Raw genomic sequence first — 23,788 nt, 5'->3', positions numbered from 1 at the left:
AAATGAGCAGGTTATGTAAGTAGTATCTAGGGGATGAATACATTTGGGCAATAGAGCACACTGAAGGAAAAAATAGCCCATTTTGTAGAAACTGCAGACTATGTGACTAGACAGAACCAGAAAGCCTCCTGGTTAAGACTTCATTTCAGTGAGCTCATATGACTTCTCAGAAGCCAAAACCAGTAGCATTGCAGCTTACTACATGATTTATTTCCCAGACAAATTCTCAGCTACCTTGGGTCAAATACAGGCTGAGTAGCAGCCTCTAAATGTTTTTGAATAACCTGGGAAACCAAAGACCTGTGTGACAGAGTTCTTGGACTCAAAGGCTATCTTCCTACTAATAAATTAAATGGTGCCAAGGAACATTCCCAGGCATCACACCTGAACTGTCTGTGTTGCTTCGTTGCCAGGATGGTCCTTTTGGCTGGTTTGGATCCCACAGCAAAGTGTTGGTCTATAAATCTTCCACATGAAATATTTTGGACTCAATGATGATGATTTTCAACAAAACTATTTAATAAGGTGAATTTCTGACCTTTCCTCACTGACCATGTGCAATATTTCAGAACATGAGAGATGCCCATCTTCCATCTGCATCAGCCACATAGACTGCTGTATGGATCTATTTCCCACTTACTGTCATTGAAATTTACAAAAGTATTCTGAAAAATTATAAAAATATTGTGATTCTTAATGCTTTTCTGGGAAATACCTCAGATCATTAATCAATTATACTTTCTTCCTTGCATCAAAGACTATTCAAAAACCTATGAGTGTGTTCTGCAGTCAGGGCCCCATCAAGACTTTCCATCATCAGTTCAAAGTTTGTACCCAGAGTTAGTGCAATTACTGCATTGAACTTTGAAAAGGATAGTTTAATGATTCAGACTTCATTAAGTTGCAATAAACAGATTTACTGCAAGTAAATGTCCCAAAGATGGTGTTGCTTTGCTTTGACTAGCTTGAGTAGAAATGCTGCATGTTGGAATTTTCAGAATGAGTATCTTACTTGGAAGGTAAGAAGAAAATGCAGGTATTACTTAGATTTATTTATTTTTTAATATTGAAGCTGATAATTCAAGAAAAGTCTGCGCTAGTTCTATTTCTTAGCTCCTAAAAGCAGCTCCTCTTCCTGAGCTGATTTGGGATTTATGGGTATGGTGTATGAATCGTTACATGGCATACTGCTGGATAATTAAACAGCTGTTTTTAACAGAGCTCCTTCATTCTTTGATGAAGCAGATGTTATGTCATCTTTTTGCTGTTTTCAGGTATTCCACAATCACATATAATATACATTAACATTACTCTTGGTTTTAATATGCTGGTATCTTCCTAACCGAGCATCAGAGCTCTATACTCCATTGTAGGAGGATCTGCATGGGCAATTAGCACAGCGGAGAGTGCCTCTTGCAGACTAAGGTCAGAACCTAAGAGAGTGTCAATCAGCGTGTCTCCACTGGGTCTAGCGAAGCAACAGCAGTTCACGCTGGCTGACATTTCGGTTGCAGATGTCAGACACGATGCCATGATTTACATTCCAATAGCTGCGAAAGGGAGGACGAAGTTAGAGTAGGAACTGAAAAGAAGAGGGATACAGAAGTCAGAGCTTGCCTTTTGCATTTCTACTGCAGCTTCCAATGGCAATCTGAGTTGTTCATCTCCATCCTGACCCCTTAACAACAGCATTCACCCCAGCACACTCATGATGATATCTCATGGTGTTTTGAGTATGTTAGCAGGGAAGATAGAATCTCTTCTGTATTTGCTTTCTATGTTATCAGAAACACCAAAAAAATCCCAAATGGTAGATGAGCTGAGTAAAACTAAGTATCAGGTTAAATGATGTATATTCCTTGTCACCTTAGAAAGATGTTCATGCACCACGTTTTTATGCTCTTTGTTATCACAGTACTTTAGTTAGGAGAGGAAAATGTGTACACAGAGCTGCAGCAAACGGATGCGCCCCTTGAGGTAAAGCCCTCCTACACTGCCCCACTTGTGGCCTCTGTGACTAATGCTGAAGCTGCCTCCCAGGTCAGTATGCCAAGCAGCTGCTGAAAGCTTGTGAATGGAAAGAGGAATAATATAAATGTCAAGAAGGGATAGCCAGGGTATTCCAAGAATGTGTCTTAGCCAAGCAAGGTAGCTTGAATCCATCATGAGTCTTCAATCAAACACTGATTTTCAAAAGTCTGTACTTCCTCCTACAAGTACTTCTATTTAGTTATGCACTTCACCAGGATAAATTTCACACACTGATGATATTTTTGGGCTGGCAGTTTTTTAATTGGCCCTGCTAGGGAGTATGCATTGTTTCTATCTCCAATATACATTACACACATATTTATTTCCAGTATATTTATAATGGAAAAAACCCCATTATACTTCAATCCATACTTATTCCCAGATGGGAAAATGCCCATGAACTGCTTGTTCGGTACATAAACAGGTGCTGTAGTACGTAGTCCATATTCTGGATTTTTATATACTGATCCAGCTCCCCAGTTGTTTCAAATTAATGTACCTCCTTGAAAGTGAGTGAAGGAGATGTGCCAAATTCAGAGCCTGGCTGAAAGTCTGGCTTATTGTCTAGAGATGTTGAATTTTCCAAGGCTGGCACTTTACCCCTCAGTGCCGCAGAAGAAATGACTGCCTCAGAAAGTCTCTCTCCTTTTTGCAAAAAGACAGTATTTTAAAATTAGTGTGTAACATGCCCTTTCTCCATCACATAGTCCTCATTTTGTTCACCATTATTTTTAATGGACCAATTTTCTCTCTTGCTTCTCGTCCACTGAATCCTTATTATTGTTATCATTATCATCATCAAAGTGTTTGTGGGCTGCCAGTGTTTGATATTGCATTTCACTGATTTGATTATATCTGTGGCTTGTTCTGGGCCTGTTTATTTTTATGGATCCTCAAATACTTTACCAAATTGCTTACATGTGAATCTGTCTGCTTGTTGTTTATACAATGCTTAGCCATTGTGCTCTTTTGTACTTTGTATTTGTTCCGGGGGGGTGCTTTAGTCTGATCAAACTTTACAACTTCATCGAGTAAACATGGGAAGACAACTAAGATGAAAGAGTCTTCTCATGTGCAGGTGAAAGGATGTGCTGGGCATAGCTTGCACCAGCTGCTTTTCACTCCTGCTCCCTGTAGGTATAAGAGAGTGTAGAGCCACATGTGTTATCAGCTATTGATAGCTCAGGGCCTGGCTGGGTGTGTGTTAGGTTAAAGGAGGAGGCATAAGACACACACTGTCTCTGCTTGTGCAAACAGCATATATACACTGAGCTTAGTTTCAGCTTTTGAAGCATGGAGGATGGAGATGAGGATAAGATACAGAGGTATAAACCCATTTAACTTTACTGGCACTGGTGGATGTTATGCTGGTCTAAATATTCTGATTTTTCCTTTTGAACATCATAGCCAGCTTTTTAAACTTGAGCAAGGGGTTAAGGTAAAAAAAACAAAAGGCTTCTGTGAGACCCCCTGAGCTAAGGGGACTTTCTGTAATCATCACTGCTGTATGTTGAACTGTTTACATGAGTTGTTTTCTGCCTGACACTGTGCTCTAGGAATGAACCATTAGGAGTCCTCACTTGTAGCTTACCTCTCAGAATTACATTCATCCCCATGGAGGTGTTTGGAGTCTCTTAGGGTTGCCTGCAAACAGCCATGCTGAATCCTACACATCCTGCTGTGCTGCCCTGGGGCCATTAAGCTTCCCTGTGCCACTGTGCCTTCAGTGGGCTGGGCCTTTCCTCCGTTCCTTAGCATGTCTATTTTTCAATAAAAGATGAAGAAATGCCATCTCTCATGCCATTTTCCCTTGCCTGCCTGTTGAGAGAACATCTGCTGCAGCCACAGAACCAACATGGTAATTTCAGGTACGTGGCCTTCCTGGGTTTCACTTGCAAGGCTGTCCTTGGATGCTGCTGCCCTGTCCAGGCTGCAGTGTCATCTGTCTCCCTCCTGCCAAGCCCATAACACCATCTGCCTACCTCTGCTCATGTAACCTCTTCTCATGCACGTTTGGTACTATGCTTCGAAGTGCATCTTCTGAGCAGAGCACCTGCTAAGAGTCTGTAGTGTTTCATCTTGGAGTAGAGGCGTAAATAACAAGGTAAAAAAGGTAGTTATAAAAAGGTAATATTTAAGGTTATATAAAGGTTTATATAAAGGTTATATTTTTTATAAATATATTTATATTATATATAATATATAATATATATTATTATTACATTATTATTATATTTATTATTAATTATTATCTATTTTTATTTATTCTTATTTATTATTAATTATATATTATAATATATTATATTATATATTATATAGTACATATTATATATTATTATGTATTATAATATTATATATTATATATAATATATATTTATATTTTTATATATTTTTTATAAAAAAAAGGTTTATATAAAGGTTATATAAAAGGTAAAAAAGGTAGTTATAGCCTCATCTTTCCTCATAAATTAATAAATAAATACTTGCCTCTTTTTGTAGAGAGCTGCCAGAGGATGACAAGAACAATATGACAGCAAGAGTGATATTTTGGCTCAGCAGCTTTGTGTGGCACAGCCTCTGTTTGTTTCCCAGCTTCAGCCAGAGGTTCGCATGGCACAGTGAACAACGGCAGGGGACAGCCAGCACCGTTCCCCCTGCCTGGCACTTCTGGGCACTTGGGGCAGTTGCTCCAATAGGCAGCCAGCTTCTGGCATTGTACTTGGAAATCTCTTGCTACAGTTTTTGTCATATTTTCCCAATCAGCTCTCAGTAACCGTTGCCCTTTATGCCATATATTCATAAGATCCAGAATATTTGACTTATCCTTCAGCAGCATCTCAGTGGCTGGTCCTCAACTCTCATTCCTCCAGCAAACCAGACCAGCCATGTGCTATCAAGAAAAATCTTGTAGCTGGAAGTCTTGCAGAGAACTTCATCAAAACTTTGCATTTTGCTGACTGGCCTTCTGGAACTGCGATTACTTTAGTAGTGATGATATACACACACACATGCATATGCTGTAGTTTTGTGAGTTTCTTGGATCTATTATAATTAAAAGTCCATAAATAACTGCTTCTAATGCACCTGACTACAGAACATAATTGCTGTTTAAGTGGGTAATTTATTATGTGCTAATTAAATGCCCAATAGGTAAGAATGTTTTAATGAAAAGTAACTTAACTTAATAAGCAGGTTTTTAATAATTATTAGTTGTCTGAAATACACCTGATGCAGGAGTGCTGTAATGATGATCTCTAGCTGATGTTTTAAAAATATACTTATTGTAGATAAATAACTATTTTATTGCATATACCTCTTTCCCTGTCTTTCATGCACACAGCTGTGAGCTAGAGGCCCTGTTCTGCTTTATTTTAGTCTATTCTTCCCTCATGTTGAAACTTCTCTCACTCATGCTTGCGAAATAATCTCAGTTACAGCATCATGAAGCAGGATATGAGCAGAGGCAGAGAGCTGCTGCCTCTCTAGAAGAAAAAGTTCTAGGTTTTAACTTCAGTTGGCTATCCAGCTTCAGGTTTTGTGACAATATTGGGTGCAAGGTGAACAAAAGTATCTTTTGTTGAAGTCAGACTTACTCTGTGAGCCTGAGAAATTCTTGGAAGCTCAGTTTCATCCGGAAAGAGAAATCAAAGTGGCAGAGCAGAGTGTCTTCAGTAGACATCCTTACAAATCACTGATTCCAGAGATCCACAAATGTTTCACATTTCTCACATGCCAGAAGGGAAATAGATTATATTTGGGGTTTGCAAATTCGGAATATTTGGAGACACAGACATCGCTCCCTGCTGATGGTACATGAGCAAAGCTGGGAACTCCTACACCACAGAGAGCTCCTCATCTGAGAAGTGTACAAGGTGTCAGCTGTTGTCTTGGAGTAAAATGATTATGCAGAAAAAATGATAAACTGGAATGTCCATTGTTAATGTACTTCATCTGCAAAGAGGGAATCTAAAGAATGGGAGCTGGAAAGTGGATGTGCTTCAGGTAATGCAGCAATCTGCCAGCTGTGGTCAAATCAAATATCATGGAGGGAGTTTGAACTGGGAACAAGTACTATCAGATTTGAGGACTGGCAGAAGCAGACAGCTTGTCAAAAATATGAGAAAGCCTCTACTGACCTTTCCTTAGCACTTGTTTGCTGTTAGTCTTCACACATCTTAATTTCACTGTGATTTTCTAGTGTCTTTTGCCATCATCATACAGCGACTGTTCTTCATTTTTTTTTTTTTTTTTTTATGAACTTAAAGAATGATCTTCTGAGACTAAAATGGACAGGGACAGGGAGTGGATCTCTCAGTAGCTCTGTTGGGGTAGCCAGTAAAAAGTCACTATGCTTCCCTGGACCTCTTTTTACCCTATTTATAAGATGGAGTCAACTATACGTATTTCCTTCATGAATACCATTTGGTATTTCCTGATGAAAAATCCTATACATGCGTAAATGTTCATAATTTTTGTCACTCAGGCACTGATTTAGGAATTTCTGGATTACTCCCACATGTTGAGAATCACACTTATCCTAAGGACAAGAATATTAAATTCCAGTGCTGATCCTGGCTAATTTGACAATGACATATTTTTCTAGGATAATGCCTCAGATCTTATATAAGAAAATGAATTGCATTTAGAGCTAGAAAGAAGCACAGAATTGTATGATCTTACCTCTTTCAATCCAGCCCTCCTGCTCTTAGTGAAGCACCTTGTGTTTGACTATGGTAGGGTTTCCAGAAAGACATTACTTCCTGTTCTGTTGGTCTTTTGTACCAATGGCTAATCGCCTTAATCATTTGTTGACTTCTATAAAGATTCTTATTTCTTTGTGTTTTTTCTTTTTACAGGAAAAAACCTAAATAAAACCCCAAACCCATCAGTCTTGCAATTCCTTGGTTCTTATTGCTGAAAGGTGATGCCAATAATTATTTCATTAAGAAAGCTGCTAAGGTAAGTCCTTAGGGATTTGATCTGATTAAGATGAGCTTCTTCAGTGAAGAAACAGCATGTACTATCCCAATGAATTATCCAGCTTGACTTTTGAATAGTCATTGCTAACTGGAAAGAAGAAATGGTGACATTTCAACAAAGCAAGCTTGAGTGCTGCTATCATAATCTGTTCATAACCATACTTCATAATTAAATCTTAATCGTGGTGTGGGCTTCAAAAAACTATATTCAGAAGGTTCACTTTCAGCCCAGGCTTCATTAACCAGTGGTTATTCTGAAGGTCTCAGAATAGCAGGGAGAGCAGGAAGCCACTTTAAGGCAAGAAAGAGGAAAGAGTGGGTAAATGCTGACACATGGACCACTGGATATAGCCTGAAGTGTGAGAGAAAAGAAATCAATAAGGCCAGATTTGAGGAGATGGCTAATATCTTTAATGCAACCAGCTAATAAAGGTTGGAAAAAATGGACAGGCTTTCAAATATGCAAGTACATCTGCAGGGCTGGCAAAGAAATTTATAAAATTCAAGTTTAGCCCAACCTGTGAACTGTAGTGTTTAACAACTTATGATAATCACCTAGACAATTAGGCAGAGAAAAGGTAAATTTTTTAGCCATAGTTGAGCATCTGGGGATGCCAGCAAAAGATCATGAGCCCCTGCCAGCTAAGGAGTGGAAAGGGGAAGCCTGGAGAGAGCTCTTGGGAAAGGGCAGGAGGGAAAGCTGTACCTCCAGATTGCTCTCTGCTGGGTTTTAGTGTCTGGGAGAATGTTAAATTTCAGTTCCCAGGTATTTCATTAATCTTCTTTGGAGAGACTGGTGGATTAGGACTCAGAGCAGACCTTCAGATAACTGTAAGCAAGGAAGTAAGAAATGAGTCCCCCAAAACCACAGTGGAGATTGATGAATTCAGAAATGTCTCATCACAGAATATGAAAAGCATTTTCCCCCTTCCTCTCAGTTGCAGATTCCTACTTTAAGTGTTAGGGAAGAAACTGTAAACTTATCTGGATTACAAGCAAAACTGTGTGCCTCCCCCAGAATGGGAAAGAAAGTATTTTTCAATGCTTATACATTATATAACACATAAGCATGTATCATTTAAAAGGACATTAGCAACTTGACTTATTTCCTCATTTTGGAGATGCTGCATTAAAAGGGAAAATGCCACTACTGCAGTTTTCTTCTTACATAGAGCAGATTTGTGTCCACAGTGCCTGTGTTCAGATCTTCAGATCTGTTCAGGTAAATAAAGGTGACACATAAGGAGCCTGGTGGGCTCCAAACTTTGTTCACTTACCCTGGCTGGGACAAAGTGGAGGCCATTTGCACAGTTTATGTATTCAATTCCAATTCACTCCTGGTAAGCAGGCAAAGCTGCTTTCACTCCTATTCCTTTTTCACATCACAGCTACGTTAACGCAAGCAGTCATTGCATGCTTCCACCCTGCTCTTGATTTACATGTCTCTGAAATATCCTTAAAATGCAGAGGAAACTGGTGGCAAGAAAGGTCTGGTTTGACAGCTGAAAGCTGATCCATTTATCCTCTCACACAAAGGTATTAACTACAAAAGCTCTGATGAGTTTTATTTGCAGGGACCTTTACAGTCTGGGACCTGGAACAATAGGTTAGTGAGAGATGCTGGGAAGGAACCACCTTGTGAGGAGATGGTTCATGGAAATGAACCATGTGCAAGGCACAGAAAAGGGTTTTTTTTTGCAGCTACTAAACCTAAGAAACATATAATGTCCCAATATATAAGGTGGTATAATTAATGCAATCAACTATCTACATGCATTTTTTTCAGACCAGTTCCATGTATAGCAAAACATTTTGTACTTGCCGCTAAAGATTTCTGAATCACTTGCCAAAAAAAGAATTTGTTCTTTGGTTTTTATTGTCTGATGCCTCAGGGTTGGTTGCCTGTCATGATACTGCAGAAAGGAAAGAATTAGCAGCTTTTCTGGGTATTGGAAGTACAAGTACACGTTCAGAAATGATGCACAGTAGGAGACTAAACTGTAATTTACTTTTCACCCTTGGTGTGAGTCTACATGAGGAATTTTTTACAAGAGCTGTGTACCTCACCTGTGTCCATCTTCTTGGTCCAAAGAAAGGGCTATAATTCTTCACCAAGTGCCCTTTGATTTCTTTGGAAATTACAAGCCTAAGTGTTATTTCTTTAGCTGGAGAGTGGGCTCTGTGTAATTACACTGGCAGTGGCTCATTACAGCAATCAAGGTGGGGGAAACCCTTTCCAGTGAAGGGGGTGAGTGACTTCCTGGGGGCTGGATGCCCCTTGCATGCTCCCCATCCTCAGGACATGCCTGCATTTGCTGACCCAAGTGTCTTCCAGATGGCACGGTGTGTCTCCATGCGGTTCCTTTTTATGTATGTGACTTACAAATAAGCAGTAATGGCAATGCCATCATCACACCTGATCTTAGCTATTGTCTGCTGCTGCTGCCAAGCTTCTTAGCCCATGCATGAAATGTTATTGCAGGCATTCTTCAAACATCGCAACAGATAATAATAGATGTGAGTCTACCAGAAATAAAGCTAGTACTGAGGATTGCTGCTTTCTTTTCAGTACGATTTTGAATTGAAATCTTATGGCAAAAAACCTGGCGAGGGGAACCAGCATTCCTGTTCATGAATGTGATGTGTCTGTCCCTGCCTGGCATTTCCAGATGCAGGTTTCTGCAGCTGAAGGAAGAACTCTAGTGGCTGCTGCACATGTGGACATGGATACCACAAGCTGCCTTGAACTGAACAGTCATGAGAAGATGGCCATGTATTTATCATGGAAGCATTGACTTCATGGTAAGCCAGATCTTTTATTATTGTTTTACCATCTTTTTGAACTTCATACTTAATTTAGGTCAAATCTAAACTACTAAACAGAACTGTTATGCAGCACACGTATCAGATAAATGAAGTGTGGGTTTAGCATAGCTCTGACCTAGTTACTTCATGCAATGTTTTCTAAAAGCAAAAATTGAAATGTTTTATCTGAACAAGAAATGAGTGTTTGTTCCCCTGCCTATTGCAGCATTTTGCATATATTTGAATTCAAAGACCAATAAAATTTACCATTCTGAATGTTTCAAAGGCTTGTGTTTGCTGGTAAAAAAACCCAGTAGTGTATTGGAGAAAATAATGTTTGCTAGCAGAGGTACGCAGAGCAATCTTGACACATCACGTGGCAGAAAGACAGGACTAGAGTTGGTAAATATTAATAAAACATTAAAAATAGCTAGATGTTTTTAGAGTAATTCTATTTTTGTTGTTGTTCTCAAAAACAAAAAAGAAGATATTGGCAGGAAAGAAAAGGCAAGCCAAAGAATGAAATGCCAAGATGTTTGAAGAATTCACCAAATACAGATGTGCTTTTCTATTCCTTATGAAACAACTACATATTTCCTACCATCTATATCTCTTATTACATATATATGCACATAAAGACTTGATGTCTGAGAGAAAAAATACATAAATATCTTTATTAATTTAAATTTCAATTTATATTCTTAAATAAAAATTTATTCACTCTGAATTATTTAAAATACCCTGTAAAATAGATATAGGGATTTTTGAAGTTTGCAATCAACCATGGGGTTTAGTATTTAATTTTCATTATGTTTGATTTTAGAAATTATGATTATTATGATTAAAATGGGAAAACTGAATGCAAATTGAAAGTGACAAAAACTGAAATGAAATGTTCTGCATCCAACCCCCCCACCTGAGCTATCAAGAAAATTGTTTAATTAAACATGAATTTAACTGGGTTTTTGTTATAAAAAGATCATGACAAATTGTCAAATAGCTCTATTATTAAGTGGAACAAGGCAGTTATAAGGCAAATTTCACTAAGAGAGCTAGAGGCTGCTTGTTACTTCCTTGGCAAGGAAAGTGCTAATATCCTAATGGATTGATTTAAGAAGCGCCATGTAATTTGTAACACTTCAAAGATGTCCAGTGATTGCACTTACAAGGAATACAAATGGGAGCTGGAAAGAAGTGCTGAGATAGGTGGAGGGGATAAGGATTTTGTCATTCCCATTAGGTGAGTCACTGGGATTCTGCACTCATCACAGAAATATCTCTTGCTTTGCGAAGACAACAATGTGTGCCAATACAATTTAATACTCTAAAGTTTCCATTCTGTGCCTTCTTTTTGGCCAGCCTCTTTTCCCGTTTTCTTTTCTGCCTCTTCTTGCTGCTTTCCTCCATTCCTGTTTTGTATTCCCTGCTTCTTCCTGACACCCTTGAAAACATAACACTTGTTGCTCAGGTGTATCGAACACTCAAAACTGAAACCACACCAAGGTTCATCTATTTTGTCTTTCATTTAGCAGGGCAGGCTTTTGAAAGCAAGGGAGAAAAAAACTAAAAAACTTGATTAAAAACAATATGCCATTACTTCAGTCAGTAGTGCAAAGTTATTTCTGTGGCACTTTAGTCAATTTTATCTAGATTTACCTGTTTCCTAAAACTTTAAGTAAAAGAGTCAATAAATAGCTCATGAGAAATTGCTGCTTGTGCTACTTTGAGACTGGCACTCACAAAGCTGCAAGCTGAGGCGGAAGTTCAGAGCCCCACCTTGGGTGGCCCACCATGGTTCCTGATCCCCTTTTATTCCCAGCAGCAGTACCAAAATGTGGCTGTGGCTGCTTTCCTGATTGCTAACCACTAGCTGCATCTTTTGGTGTCACGAATAATAGCTTGGAAGGGTGTTCTCCAAAACTTTGTCCTTTCCTGAGCTGTCTTCATTGTATGCAGAGCTATAAAATCTCAAAGCAACCAACAGCAACTAGAGATGGGCAAAATGTTCCATGAGAGTTTCACCATTTGAAAGGTTGAACAACCATTTCCAACTCCTTTCCCTACCAAGACACTGTTAGACTGTGCTGACATTATTCGTTCTCATTTAGAACAAGGCAGAACTCCAGGGAGAGTATACAATTTCCTAAGCTGTCTCTTCAAATCCAGTTTTATTTGAACACTAAATCTGAGTAGAAGCTAGGTTGTCTTAACTACTTTTTATTGGCTCTCTCCTCATACTACTTTCAGTAACTCAGAGGCATGTCCAGTTTGGATACAGAGAGGAAAAAAAAGAATAAGAGCAGACTGCAAGACTGCTTCCCTGAGATTCAGCTTTGGCTTCTAGCATTTGTGGCTAATACTTAGGAATCAGTCAAGTTGGATTTTTACATTTCATGTGTGATTATGCTGGGCATAATTCTGCTGTCACTCATGCAAAAGTAAATACTGAAGCTAATGGAGTTATATGAAAATAAAACTGATGTAAATGAGAAGAGAATCAGCCCCCCTAAGGATATGAGATCAGATTACTGCCACACTCTTATTTACACTAAAACTTCTTTATACCGACAGTCAAAAGTGGTTTTAAATCAGTGGAACAGTGATATCCACTCATTTTAAGATGTTTTTATGCTCCCAGAACAGTAGTAAAAGCTTTAGTGTAAGTGTGACTAGACTTCCCTCTTAACCGACACAAATCATTGTAAGGAAAGCGGGAAGATGTGGTGGCTCCTGGCACACTGCAGCATTCCCTGCTTTTTTCCTGCCTTAGAACAAACATCTGTACCAAAAGCTAGGCACAGCCCAACATGATGGTAAACATCAGTAATTGAGCTTCTTGCACCATCTCCAAGTGATGGTCTTGATGTTGGCCCCTATGGGAATTGCTGTTCGAGGGATGCTTAGTTCGGTCACCTGCTTTCAGTCTTGCACAAGTAGGGATTCCATTTCTAATCTGTGTTTGCTACGAAGTGCATGGTGGGAGGCAGAACACTTCCTTCTCATGCTGGGAAGTCTTCAATTAAATTATTAATTAATACTGGCATGGGCCCAATTGGTACAGGATTAAATAATAGTGAAACATCTTCCTGAGTGGGGAGCAATGTGTTGTGCAGGTCTGTATCTGTTTTGCAGTTTTCCCTGCAAGGCAGGAGGGGTATTATGTGACTGGTCTGAACCTGAAATGCAGCACCAAGGTACCAAAACTGATTTGCTGCATTCATGAGGTGAAGACATCCATCAGCTGTTAGCCAACAGAGTTTGCTGTGTGTCTGGGTCTGCTCAGAGCCAGCAGAGAGTATAAAGACAGAGCAGGGAAGAGGATCTCACTGGAGCACTGAGTGTCTTGGGTGGAACAAGCAGCTGCTCCAAAGTTGTTCTAGTGACTCTTCTTGGCAGGAAACTCGATAATCAGATTTCTTTTAAAATCTCCCAAATCTGTCTCTGCTTTGATTCTGTATATAAAACTACGTAACTCTTGGATGACTTGTACTGCTATGATGAGGCTTGAAATTTAATGGTGAAATGAAATGTCAGATAAGGAAACTGACTTCTTAAAAGTGTCTTAATGAAGAGCTGAAACAGCTTCTTCTCAAGGGGCAACCAGGTTAGGTGATACTAATGGTCTTTCCCAAACAGATGACGACACTGATGTTTTGCATATGCTGTAATGGGACCCCATCCCTGACCTGCATGCAAGATGCAGGGAATGAAATGGTTTAAAATGCTTAGTTGTTTCCTGTCCCCTTAAGGAGCCTTTCTAGCCCTGAGAGATCACTGAAGTAGATAACTAAGGTATCACATAAGATAACACACATCATGAGCTACGAAATATGCTGCAGCTCTGGGTGATTTATTTGTATAGGCAGAACAACTGTTTCTATAACTACTTTAGTAAAGCATCTAATAAACACTGTCATTTTAAGCACAGCACATCAAAATTGCTTAAGTGTGAGATGGGCACCAAAAAATCAAAGTTGAATAAATACATGTGACTCTGTAAAGGCTTGAAGCATAATTAGCTGTAGTATTTTAATGAAGACTTTACACAGCATATAGAAAAAGCAGCTTGTTTGCACACCAAGTTCAGCATTAAGAGCTACGCTGTAATTTGTTGTTTGAAAACGTGGTGCTGCATGCCTCTGATTATAATCTGTTGACTCAAATCACTAACTGTCGAGTACGTTTCAAGATTATCCATGTTTGCATGTCAGATTATATTTTTTAGGGAACACAGGTTTTCTGTTTATTCTTAACTGCTGCTGATTTTCTCAGGTTTGTGCCACATGCTGCGTGTCACAGATGAGTATTTTTGCTGTCTTAAAATTTGACAGCTCTGTATCCGGTTTAATAGTTCTGTCATCTCAGCATTGCCATTAACACTGAATTACAATAGTGGGTATTTAAGCATCAGATTATGGCCTCAAATATTTGTTAAAATAACAAATAACAGGGGTAGACTTTTTAAGAAAAGCCAGTAATACTTTAAAAACATCAGTCAGTCAACAAAGACATAAGGACTGATTTAATGACTAATTAAACAAAGTTTGCTGAATGTCTACCTAGCTAAATTGCACTTTTATACGTCTATCTCACTGTGGGTTTTATGCATAATTCATACACACTGACAAAAGTCTGCTGAAAAAGATGTATGGACAATATATTTAATGAACAGTTTTAACACTTTGAAGATTAAAAACAATGGAACATTAGTAAACCCGTATTCAGAAAGGATGCAGATATGTTCTTGTGCATAAATTGTAGTACATTAGCTGGTTTTTGAATGTAGTGTATGCAAAATAGAGGTAATGTAGTGTGCAGTGTTAATATTGATCAGATCTTTCGAAACCATATCCCTGTCCTGCTGAAGGTAAGCACTCTCCTTAGATTCAGAAACACATTAAAAGTAAGTGGGTGGTTAGATAAGTACTATAAGAACCATGGCCTTTTAAACTCTGAAGTCAAATAAATACATAACACTAAATGATAGAAGTTATTTAGTTTTACCATTATCTTGTTATAATATCGCCAGCCCATCAAAGCAGTGAATTTAAATCCCCTTAAGAATGGGGAATTTTAAGGTGCTTGAAACCACACATTTTATTGGATTAAATACACAATTCCAAATATGAACGTGATTTGAACAATAATCACAAGTTCCTTGTTATTGGAAAGGCAGCATTGTTTTTCTGTTGATTTGCTGCCAACATTCCCCCTTCCCCCCCCCCCCCCTTTAAAATAAACATTTCTGTTTTAACATCTCTCCAGCACTTGAACCAGGAGTAATCCAAAAAGAGTAAGGGAAAGAGTTTCAGTCAGCAAGTGGGAATTTATGTTCCTTTATCCTTATAAACACTGCAACCAAAAATCAAGCAACAGAAGCCAGTATTCATTCTGTTTATTTTTGCACTGTTATTTTTGACTAGTCCTGAACATCTATCTCATGTGAGCGGACATTTTTCTCATGGAAGCAGTTCTTCTCTCTTACATGTTCAAGCTATTAGCTTTGCTTTACCTTTGCTTGGGAAGATTTATCTGCCCATTGCTCAAAGGCTGCTGGGTGATGATGTCCAGCCTCTTCATCTATGGCAATGTTGTGCTGATCAGAAAACTTGCAAAACATGGCAAAATCTTGTGTAAGATCTTTGTCTAATCAACTTCAACAAGGCTTTTCCCTAACACTGCAAATTAAATCTAAAGCTTTTTAGGTTTTCAGGTTATACTCAGTATTGGAGCCTGCTTTATGCAGATCATAACTACCCCAATATGACATGGAAATGAAGAAGGGAAGAAACAAGACTGAGAAAGCAGAAGTCAGTGTCTGGCATTACTGCAGTGTCCTCTCTTCTGGGCAGATTGGGCAGGCAAGCAATGAGGTTATTAATCGCAAAATTCAATATGGAGCCAAGTGACATTTCATGTGAGTCAGAACTGGAGCTGGCAGCACAGTGGGACAATATATTTACATTTAGCAAATATTTTAATTGCACTGCCATGTCCTTTAATCAGCTGCTCTCCCAGCCTTTCCTGTTTACTTTTCTGTGAAGAAGGTTTGTTCTTATGAGAAGGTTTCTCTGAGCAGATTTCTCTGCTGACAGGAAGGTGATGGAATAGCAGCTTGTGTGTGTGTTCAAACCTCAAGGAGACAGGTACTGACAAACACTGCACCTCTAAGCAAGCCCTCCTCTCCTTACACGATGTCTGATATCTAGGCTAGAACAAAGAACAATACTGTGCAACTGCAACAGCCCAACCTTTGTGGCAGCTGAGGAGTGCGTCCTCTTGTCAGGAGGATGTGAGGATGGGAACGTGGATCTCCAAGAGTTTCTGTGCTGCACTGTGTTGCCAGACAATTTTTCAAAGCATGCAATGAAGTAAAACATTTTTGTGAATCAAATCCACTTCTGCATAGTTCACAGAGAATAATACATCTATGTACTATAAGAAAACAACATATATCTAGGTGAAAATAATCAACTTGCTATCTTGAATTAAATATCTCGCTTCCTGTAACCTTTGTGATTGAGGGGTTATAAAAGAGACACTTTTGTTTTCTCAGCTCCTCTAGACCACACTGCAAGGTTTAGTCCCAAGAAGGCACATGGCAGTGGCCTATCTACGTGTGTTACCTTTCCTGAACACTGGCACAGGCTGCCCAGAGAAGCTGTGGCTGCCCCATCCCTCACAGTGTTCAAGGCCAGGTTGGATGGGGCTTGGAGCAACCTGGTCTAGTGGAAGCTGTCACTGCCCATGGCAGGGGGTTGGAACTGGATGAGCTTTAAGATCACTTCCAACCAAACCATTCCATGAGTCTATGACACGGCTCCCACTGGGACTTGCAAGGTGTGAGATACTGATCTGAAATTAAACTCCACTGTCCATTGTCTCAAAGATTGGTAGGAGAAGCTCCACCCTCCACTGCTTGAGGGATGAGTGGGAAAGAGCTGAGATAAGACTCTTCTGTCTATTACCTGGAGCAATTGTCAGTCAATTGCTGAGGTGAGTAGCTCGAGAGAGGATGCCTTCAACACCGGAGCAGGGAGGAGATCAGCGTCCAGGAGCCTCAACTCAGAGCGGGCAGAGCCACCGAGGGAGCCTCAGGTCCTCGGCAGGCCTTGCCCAGGAGCCGTCAGCTCAGCTGACGCGAGCAGGGACTCACAGGGGGCGGAGCCAGGAGGAGCGGCACCAGCTCTGACTGGTTAAAAACCTGCCCCAGGGAGCGCGAACGACCACAGGAGAGTGGCGAACAGGGCAGGCAAACAGGATGGGTCGAGGCAGTTTGCGCGGCAGTTCGCGCGGGCAGGCGAGCGGGATGGTGAGTACTCGCCGTATGACCAGGGCCTGGTCTGGGAGCTCTGCTCTGGCTGCCCCGGCAGTAGCCAGCGTAGGCACCCAGGCAGAGCCAATGAGAGGGGAGGCTGCAGTGCAGAGCTCAGAGTGTAGTGAGTGCCTGCACTGGTCTCCTGAGGGAACGGTGTCCAATGGGCAGGGCTGCACTCGGTGCTCCCTGGGGGAGGTCCTCTTGCAGCAGGTGGCTGAGCTGCGGGATGCTGTTAATAGGCTGCAAATGTCAGGGAAGCTGAGAGGAAACAGGACTGCCTCCTCCAGGCCCAAACTGTGCAGGGGCCTCAGGCGTCCCCTGAAGCTCATGGAGGAGTGGAGGAGGCTGTCAAGCCAGGAAGCTGGGAAATAGTAACAACAAAAAACAACAAAAAAAAGAGGAAGAGGACAATTAAAAACAAGGGGCTTCCTCCTAAAGCTGTTGTCCCCACCCAGAACCACTTTGTTGTCCTGCAGGGGGCTAAGAAGGAAGGGCACTTGCACCAGAAACAACCAGCTGGTGCACCAGTAAAGAAGATCACTACTGGTGCTGCCAGGAAAAAGAGACGGGTCATAGTGGTAGGGGACTCTACTTTGAAAGGGACAGAGGCACTCATCTGTCAGCCTGATCCGGTCTTGAGGGAGGTGTGTTGCCTACCTGGGGATCAGGGATGTTGCAGAGAGGCTGCCTGCTCTAGTGAGACCCATGGACTATTACCCACTTCTGGTGATCCATGTGGGTGCTAGTGATGTTGATAGCAGTAGGCTGGAGAACATAAAGAAGGACTTCAGAGCCCTGGGAGAGGTGGTTAGGGGCTCTGGAGCTCAGATTGTCTTTTCATCAATTCTCCAGGATACAGGGGGAGACCTTCAAAAAGCTAGGAGGATTGGCCAGGTTAATAAATGGTTAAAAGGATGGTGCCATAGTCAGGGGTTTGGGTGTTTTGAATATGGGACCCAAGTTAGTAGGCCAGGTCTACTGGGGGCTGGTAGAGCTGATCTGACAAAGAAGAGGAAGAGTGGTTTTGGTAGGAGTCTTGCCAGGCTGGTCAAGGTTGCTTTAAACTAGATGTGTTGGGGGAGGGGGGCATCGTTCCATCCCAACACACCCAGTCAGTTGCCAGCACCTATAATAAATGCTCGGAGCGATGCAGAGATATTCCAGCCGCTCCAGCCAATGAGCCGGCTTCATTTGGAGCTTGGCTCAGATGCCTCTATACAAACACCCGTAGCACAGGGAACAAACAAGAGGAATTAGAGATGTGTGCACGACTACGGGAGTATGATATAGTAGGCATCACAGAAACATGGTGGGATGGCTCCTATGACTGGAGTGTTGGAATGGAAGGTTACAGGCTCTATAGAAAAGACAGGCCTGGCAGACGGGGAGGGGGAGTTGCTATTTATGTTAGGGATAGGCTGGAGAGTATGGAACTCTGTCTGGGGACGGGTGAGCAGTCGACAGAGAGTTTGTGGGTCAAGGTTAAAGGAAGAACAGCGATGGGGGACATCACTGTGGGGATCTGTTACAGACCGTCTGATCAAGAGGAATCTGTGGATGAAGTGCTGTATAGGCAGATAGGAACAGCCTCACGCTCACAGGCCCTTGTTCTCATGGGAGACTTCAACCACCCTGACATCTGCTGGAGTGAAGGTACGGCCCGTCACAAGTAATCCAGGAGGTTCCTTGATTGTGTGGAAGACAACTTCCTTCTACAAGTAATAGAGGAGCCGACAAGGAGAGGTGCCATGCTTGACCTCGTGCTCACCAACAGGGAAGGGCTCGTTAGAAATGTGACGCTCCAGGGCAGCCTTGGTTGCAGTGACCACGAGATGGTCGAATTTGAGATCCTTTGGACAGTGAGAAGAGCGTGCAGCAGGCTCGCTGCCCTGGACTTCAAGAGAGCAGACTTTGGCCTCTTCAGGAACCTGCTTAGTAAGGTTCCATGGGACACAGCCCTAGAGGGCAGGGGGGCCCAAGACTGTTGGTTGTTATTCAAGGATCACCTGCTCCAAGCTCACGAATGTTGCATCCCAACTAGAAGGAAGTGCAGCAGGAGGGCCAGGAGACCTCCTTGGATGGATAAGGAGCTGCTGAGGAAAATTCAAAGGAAAAAAGAGGCTTATAGAAGGTGGAGGCAGGGACAGGCGGCCTGGGAAGAATACAGGGATGCTGTCTGGGAAGCTAGGGACCAGGTGAGGAAGGCTAAGGCCCAGTTAGAATTGAACTTGGCTAGGGATGTTAAGGATAATAGGAAGGGATTCTATAGGTACGTAGCGAGTAAAAGACAGACTAGGGACAACGTAGGCCCCCTCCAGAAGATATCGGGAGAACTGGCTACCCAGGATTTGGAGAAGGCTGAGGTTCTTAATGACTTCTTTGCCTCAGTCTTCACTGGCAAAGGCTCTGACTGCACCACCCAAGTCTTGGAAGGCGAACGCAGGGACTGTGAGAATGAGGACCCTAAGCCCACTGTAGGAGAGGATCTGGTTCGAGACCATCTTAAAAACCTAAACGTACACAAGTCTATGGGACCTGATGGAATCCATCCGCGGGTCCTGAAGGAGCTGGCGGATGAAGTTCCTAAACCACTGGCCATCATGTTTGAAAAATCTTGGCAGTCAGGTGAAGTTCCCAACGACTGGAAAAAGGGAAATATAACCCCCATTTTCAAGAAAGGGAAAATGGATGACCTGGGGAATTACAGACCAGACAGTCTCACCTCTGTGCCTGGCAAACTCTTGGAGCAGATTCTCCTGGAAGACATGCTAAGGTACATGAAAAAGAAGGAGGTGGTTGGTGACAGCCAGCATGACTTCACTAAGGGGAAATCCTGCCTGACCAATTTGGTGGCCTTCTATGATGGGGCTACGGAACTGATGGACAGGGGCAGAGCAGTTGACATCATCTATCTGGACTTGTGCAAAGCCTTTGACACTGTCCCACATGACATCCTTGTCTCTAAATTGGAGAGACATCAATTTGATAGGTGGACCACTTGGTGGATAAAGAACTGGCTGGATGGCCGCACGCAAAGAGTTGTGGTCAGTGGCTCGATGTCCAGCTGGAGACCAGTAACGAGTGGTGTCCCTCAGGGATTGGTGTTGGGACCGGTCTTGTTCAACATCTTTGTCGGTGACATGGACAGTGGGATTGAGTGCGCCCTCAGCAAGTTTGCCGATGACACCAAGCTGCGTGGTTCGGTTGATACGGCGGAGGGAAGGGGTGCCATCCAGAGGGACCTCGACACACTTGAGAGGTGGGCTGATGCCAATCTTATGCAGTTTAACCATGCCAAGTGCAAGGTCCTACACCTGGGTCGGGGCAATCCCAGGCACAGCTATAGGTTGGGCAGAGAGGAGATTCAGAGCAGCCCTGCAGAGAAGGACTTGGGGGTGTTGATCAATGAAAAAATGAACATGAGCCGGCTTCAGTGTGTGCTCACAGCCCAGAAAGCCAACCGTATCCTGGGCTGCATCAAGAGGAGTGTGACCAGCAGGTCGAAGGAGGTGATCCTGCCCCTCTACTCTGCTCTCGTGAGACCTCACTTGGAGTATTGTGTGCAGTTCTGGTGTCCTCAACATAAAAAGGACATGGAACTGTTGGAACAAGTCCAGAGGAGGGCCACGAGGATGATCAGGGGACTGGAGCACCTCCCGTATGAAGACAGGCTGAGAAAGTTGGGTCTGTTGAGCCTGGAGAAGAGAAGGCTGCGTGGAGACCTCATAGCAGCCTTCCAGTATCTGAAGGGGGCCTACAAGGATACTGGAGAGGGACTGTTCATCAGGGACTATAGTGACAGGACAAGGGGTAACGGGTTAAAACTTAAACAGGGGAAGTTTAGGTTGGATATTAGGAAGAAATTCTTTACTGTGAGGATGGTGAGGCACTGGAATGGGTTGCCCAGGGAGGTTGTGAATGCTCCATCCTTGGCTGTGTTCACAGCCAGGTTGGATGAGGCCTTGGGTGACATGGTTTAGTGTGGGGTGTCCCTGCCCATGGCAGGTGGGTTGGAACTAGATGATCTTAAGGTCCTTTCCAACCCTAACTGTTCTATGATTCTATGATTGGTGTGAGGAATTGCTGTCCATTATCCTAAGAATTGCTGCAGACACATGTGTGTGCAGACACGTGCAGTTGGAAGAGCTGGCTGCAAGACCAGGGAAGCTGGTTCACTAGGAACAGGAATATGTGACATGAAGAACATAGGTACTCCCCCCAGCTCATTATAAAAGGGGGAGTAAGACCTTGCCAAAATGCGTACCTTCAAGGGAACTCCTGAAGGACGCCTCCATAAGGACACTCACCTCTGACGGACTTGTGGTGGACACTCTCCGATACTGACTACGAACCCTGAAGATCTCCCACCAACGACAACGATGACAACAAATCCCCGGGACACTGCTGGATCCACGGTGGTGACTAGCTCTCTATCTCCTTGCACCCCGAATCCTTGCTTCATTTTCTACCTTTTTTCCAATCTGTCCTATCGCTATCCCCTTTATTACAATTTCCCTTTTTTATAATAACTGTCTTTTTGTAATAAACAAAGTGTCCTGTTACAGTACTTGACCTCTTTTGTGTCTTAATTTCACTCTTGGGATCACAAACTGAAACAGGGTGCGACGCTGCGGTTTTCTCCGGTCAGACCCTGACATTAAATTGGCATCACAGACAGGATCCCTCACAGTGAAAAGTACCGTAATGTCACATAAATTGTGAGGTATTACGTGTGTACCTCTAGGGGATGTAAGGGGTAGATTTTGTTGAAACAAACGTGTTGTCTTCCTGAGACAACTACCCCAACCCCTGACACAAGGTCCCAGCAAAAGCAGTGGGGACAGACTCATTTTCTTTCCATTTCATTTTCTGTTTGGCTTGTTAAGCTGCTGCTTTGCCTGCACCAGGACAGGTTCCACACTTTATTGATCAAGCTGTCTGATTTTCTCTTTCAGTAACAGCCTTCATTTGAATGTGTATCGGTTTTGCTGAATCAGCTGTGTATTGAAACACTCGAGGGTTCCGCTACTCTTCTGTTTGAGTTGCATATTTGTTTTAATCCTCAAGTGCTTTTTTGCTTGTTCAGCTGGCTACTACTTTAGCCAAGTAATTTTGGGGGGTGGAGGGGTTGTATGGTCAATTTAATTTCTGACTGGGAAACATGTTCTACAAAATAAGTTGCAGTCATTCGTGGTTGAACTATGCATCACTGGAGTTAAATGGTTTTTTAGTTATTTATTTGCAGTGTTTGCAACCCAGTGTTGGGAATACCAGGAGAATTTCCAAACTGAAAGCTAAACATAAGTAATTGGGAGCACTGCCTAAAGTCCAGTGTGCATGTGTGGATGGGTGGATGGGCTCAGTTTAAAGAAAGAATTGGGAAGGTCTGTTAATTCACTTTCTTTAGCATCCATGGAAGTTGGAAAGCCAAGTACACAGCTTAGCAAAGGGAGCACAGGTGCAGATTCAATTGCAATTCAAACAAGCAGTATATTGCAATAGCAGTAGCTTCCCTCAGAATTGAAGCTGAGATCAGAGATAACTCTTTATATTTATATATTTTTAATGGAATGAGATCCAAGACTTTAAGGAATGCTTTGCAGTGCAGATCCAGAAATGCTAACTGCTCCAGATCCCAATTGATTCTAGCTACAGAAACCACTGTATTCTTTAGCCACTTCCTGCTTTTGGCATTGGGCCCCTGTTTGAGACCCTTCAAATACTGCAAGAGATGCCTCTTGCTCAAGAAAAACTAGCACATATCTTGGGAGGGAACACACTGTAAGTTGTAGTGCACAAACTGGTAAGTGATAACATGGAGCTTGGGGGGAAGAGTTAGTTCCATTGCCAGCAAAGATATGATACTACAGCTCAGTGCTGGTGTTAAAAAGTGCCCTTCTCCACCTTGCTCATCCTTTTCTCTTCAGACATAAGGCAATGCCTGAAGTCATCTGAAACCACAAGTCTTTGATGCAATTCATGCTCCACATACCCTCTGGGGACAGCCAGGTGTTTCTGTACAGAGCATGGCTGCAGGTAACTTGGTCATGAGCACCTTAAGCTGGTTCTAAGATGTAGACAGATGAAGTATCTTCATTCTTAAAACAGCTTTAATGTCTACCTTGTCTCCAGTTGCTCATCTCATAGACTCTCCCAGAAAGTGCTTGAAGCAATGGGGTTGAGAGGGTAGCTGCCTGACAAGAGCAAGAGTCAAGGGCAGAGCTGTCAAAGGAGAGCAATTACCAGCCAGGCTTCTCAGCTGGAAAAGCCTCTCCTCCTCCTCCTCTGGCTTCACAGCTTCCTGCAGCCAGAGGGGCCACAGCGTGCCTGGCTGTGCAGCACGCAGAAGGCAAACCCAGCCTGTGCACAGGGACTGCCTGGGCTACAGCTGCTGTGCAAGCTGGTCACGGAGGAGTGTGTGCGGCTGCCTGCACCTGGGTTGTCCCAGCAGTGCTTCCTTCCTCAGGGCAGGACCAGGAGCTCACAGGAGTTTTTAACTTGCCTATTAGAGAGACCTTTTCTGCTTTCTGGACTGGGGAGACATCAAACATTTGCGGGAGTTCTCTCACTGATGCCATGAAATAACTCCCAACACATCTGCTTTCTCTTCAGTCAGGAGGAAAGGTTTGTGTAACTTGTGCCCTTGGGCAGTCAT

This window comes from Psittacula echo (genome assembly GCF_963264785.1).
Source record: "Psittacula echo genome assembly, chromosome: 5".
NCBI classification, from domain to species: Eukaryota; Metazoa; Chordata; class Aves; order Psittaciformes; family Psittacidae; genus Psittacula; species Psittacula echo.
The sequence above is the reverse complement of the archived record's forward strand: the minus strand, read 5'-3'. Positions refer to the sequence as shown.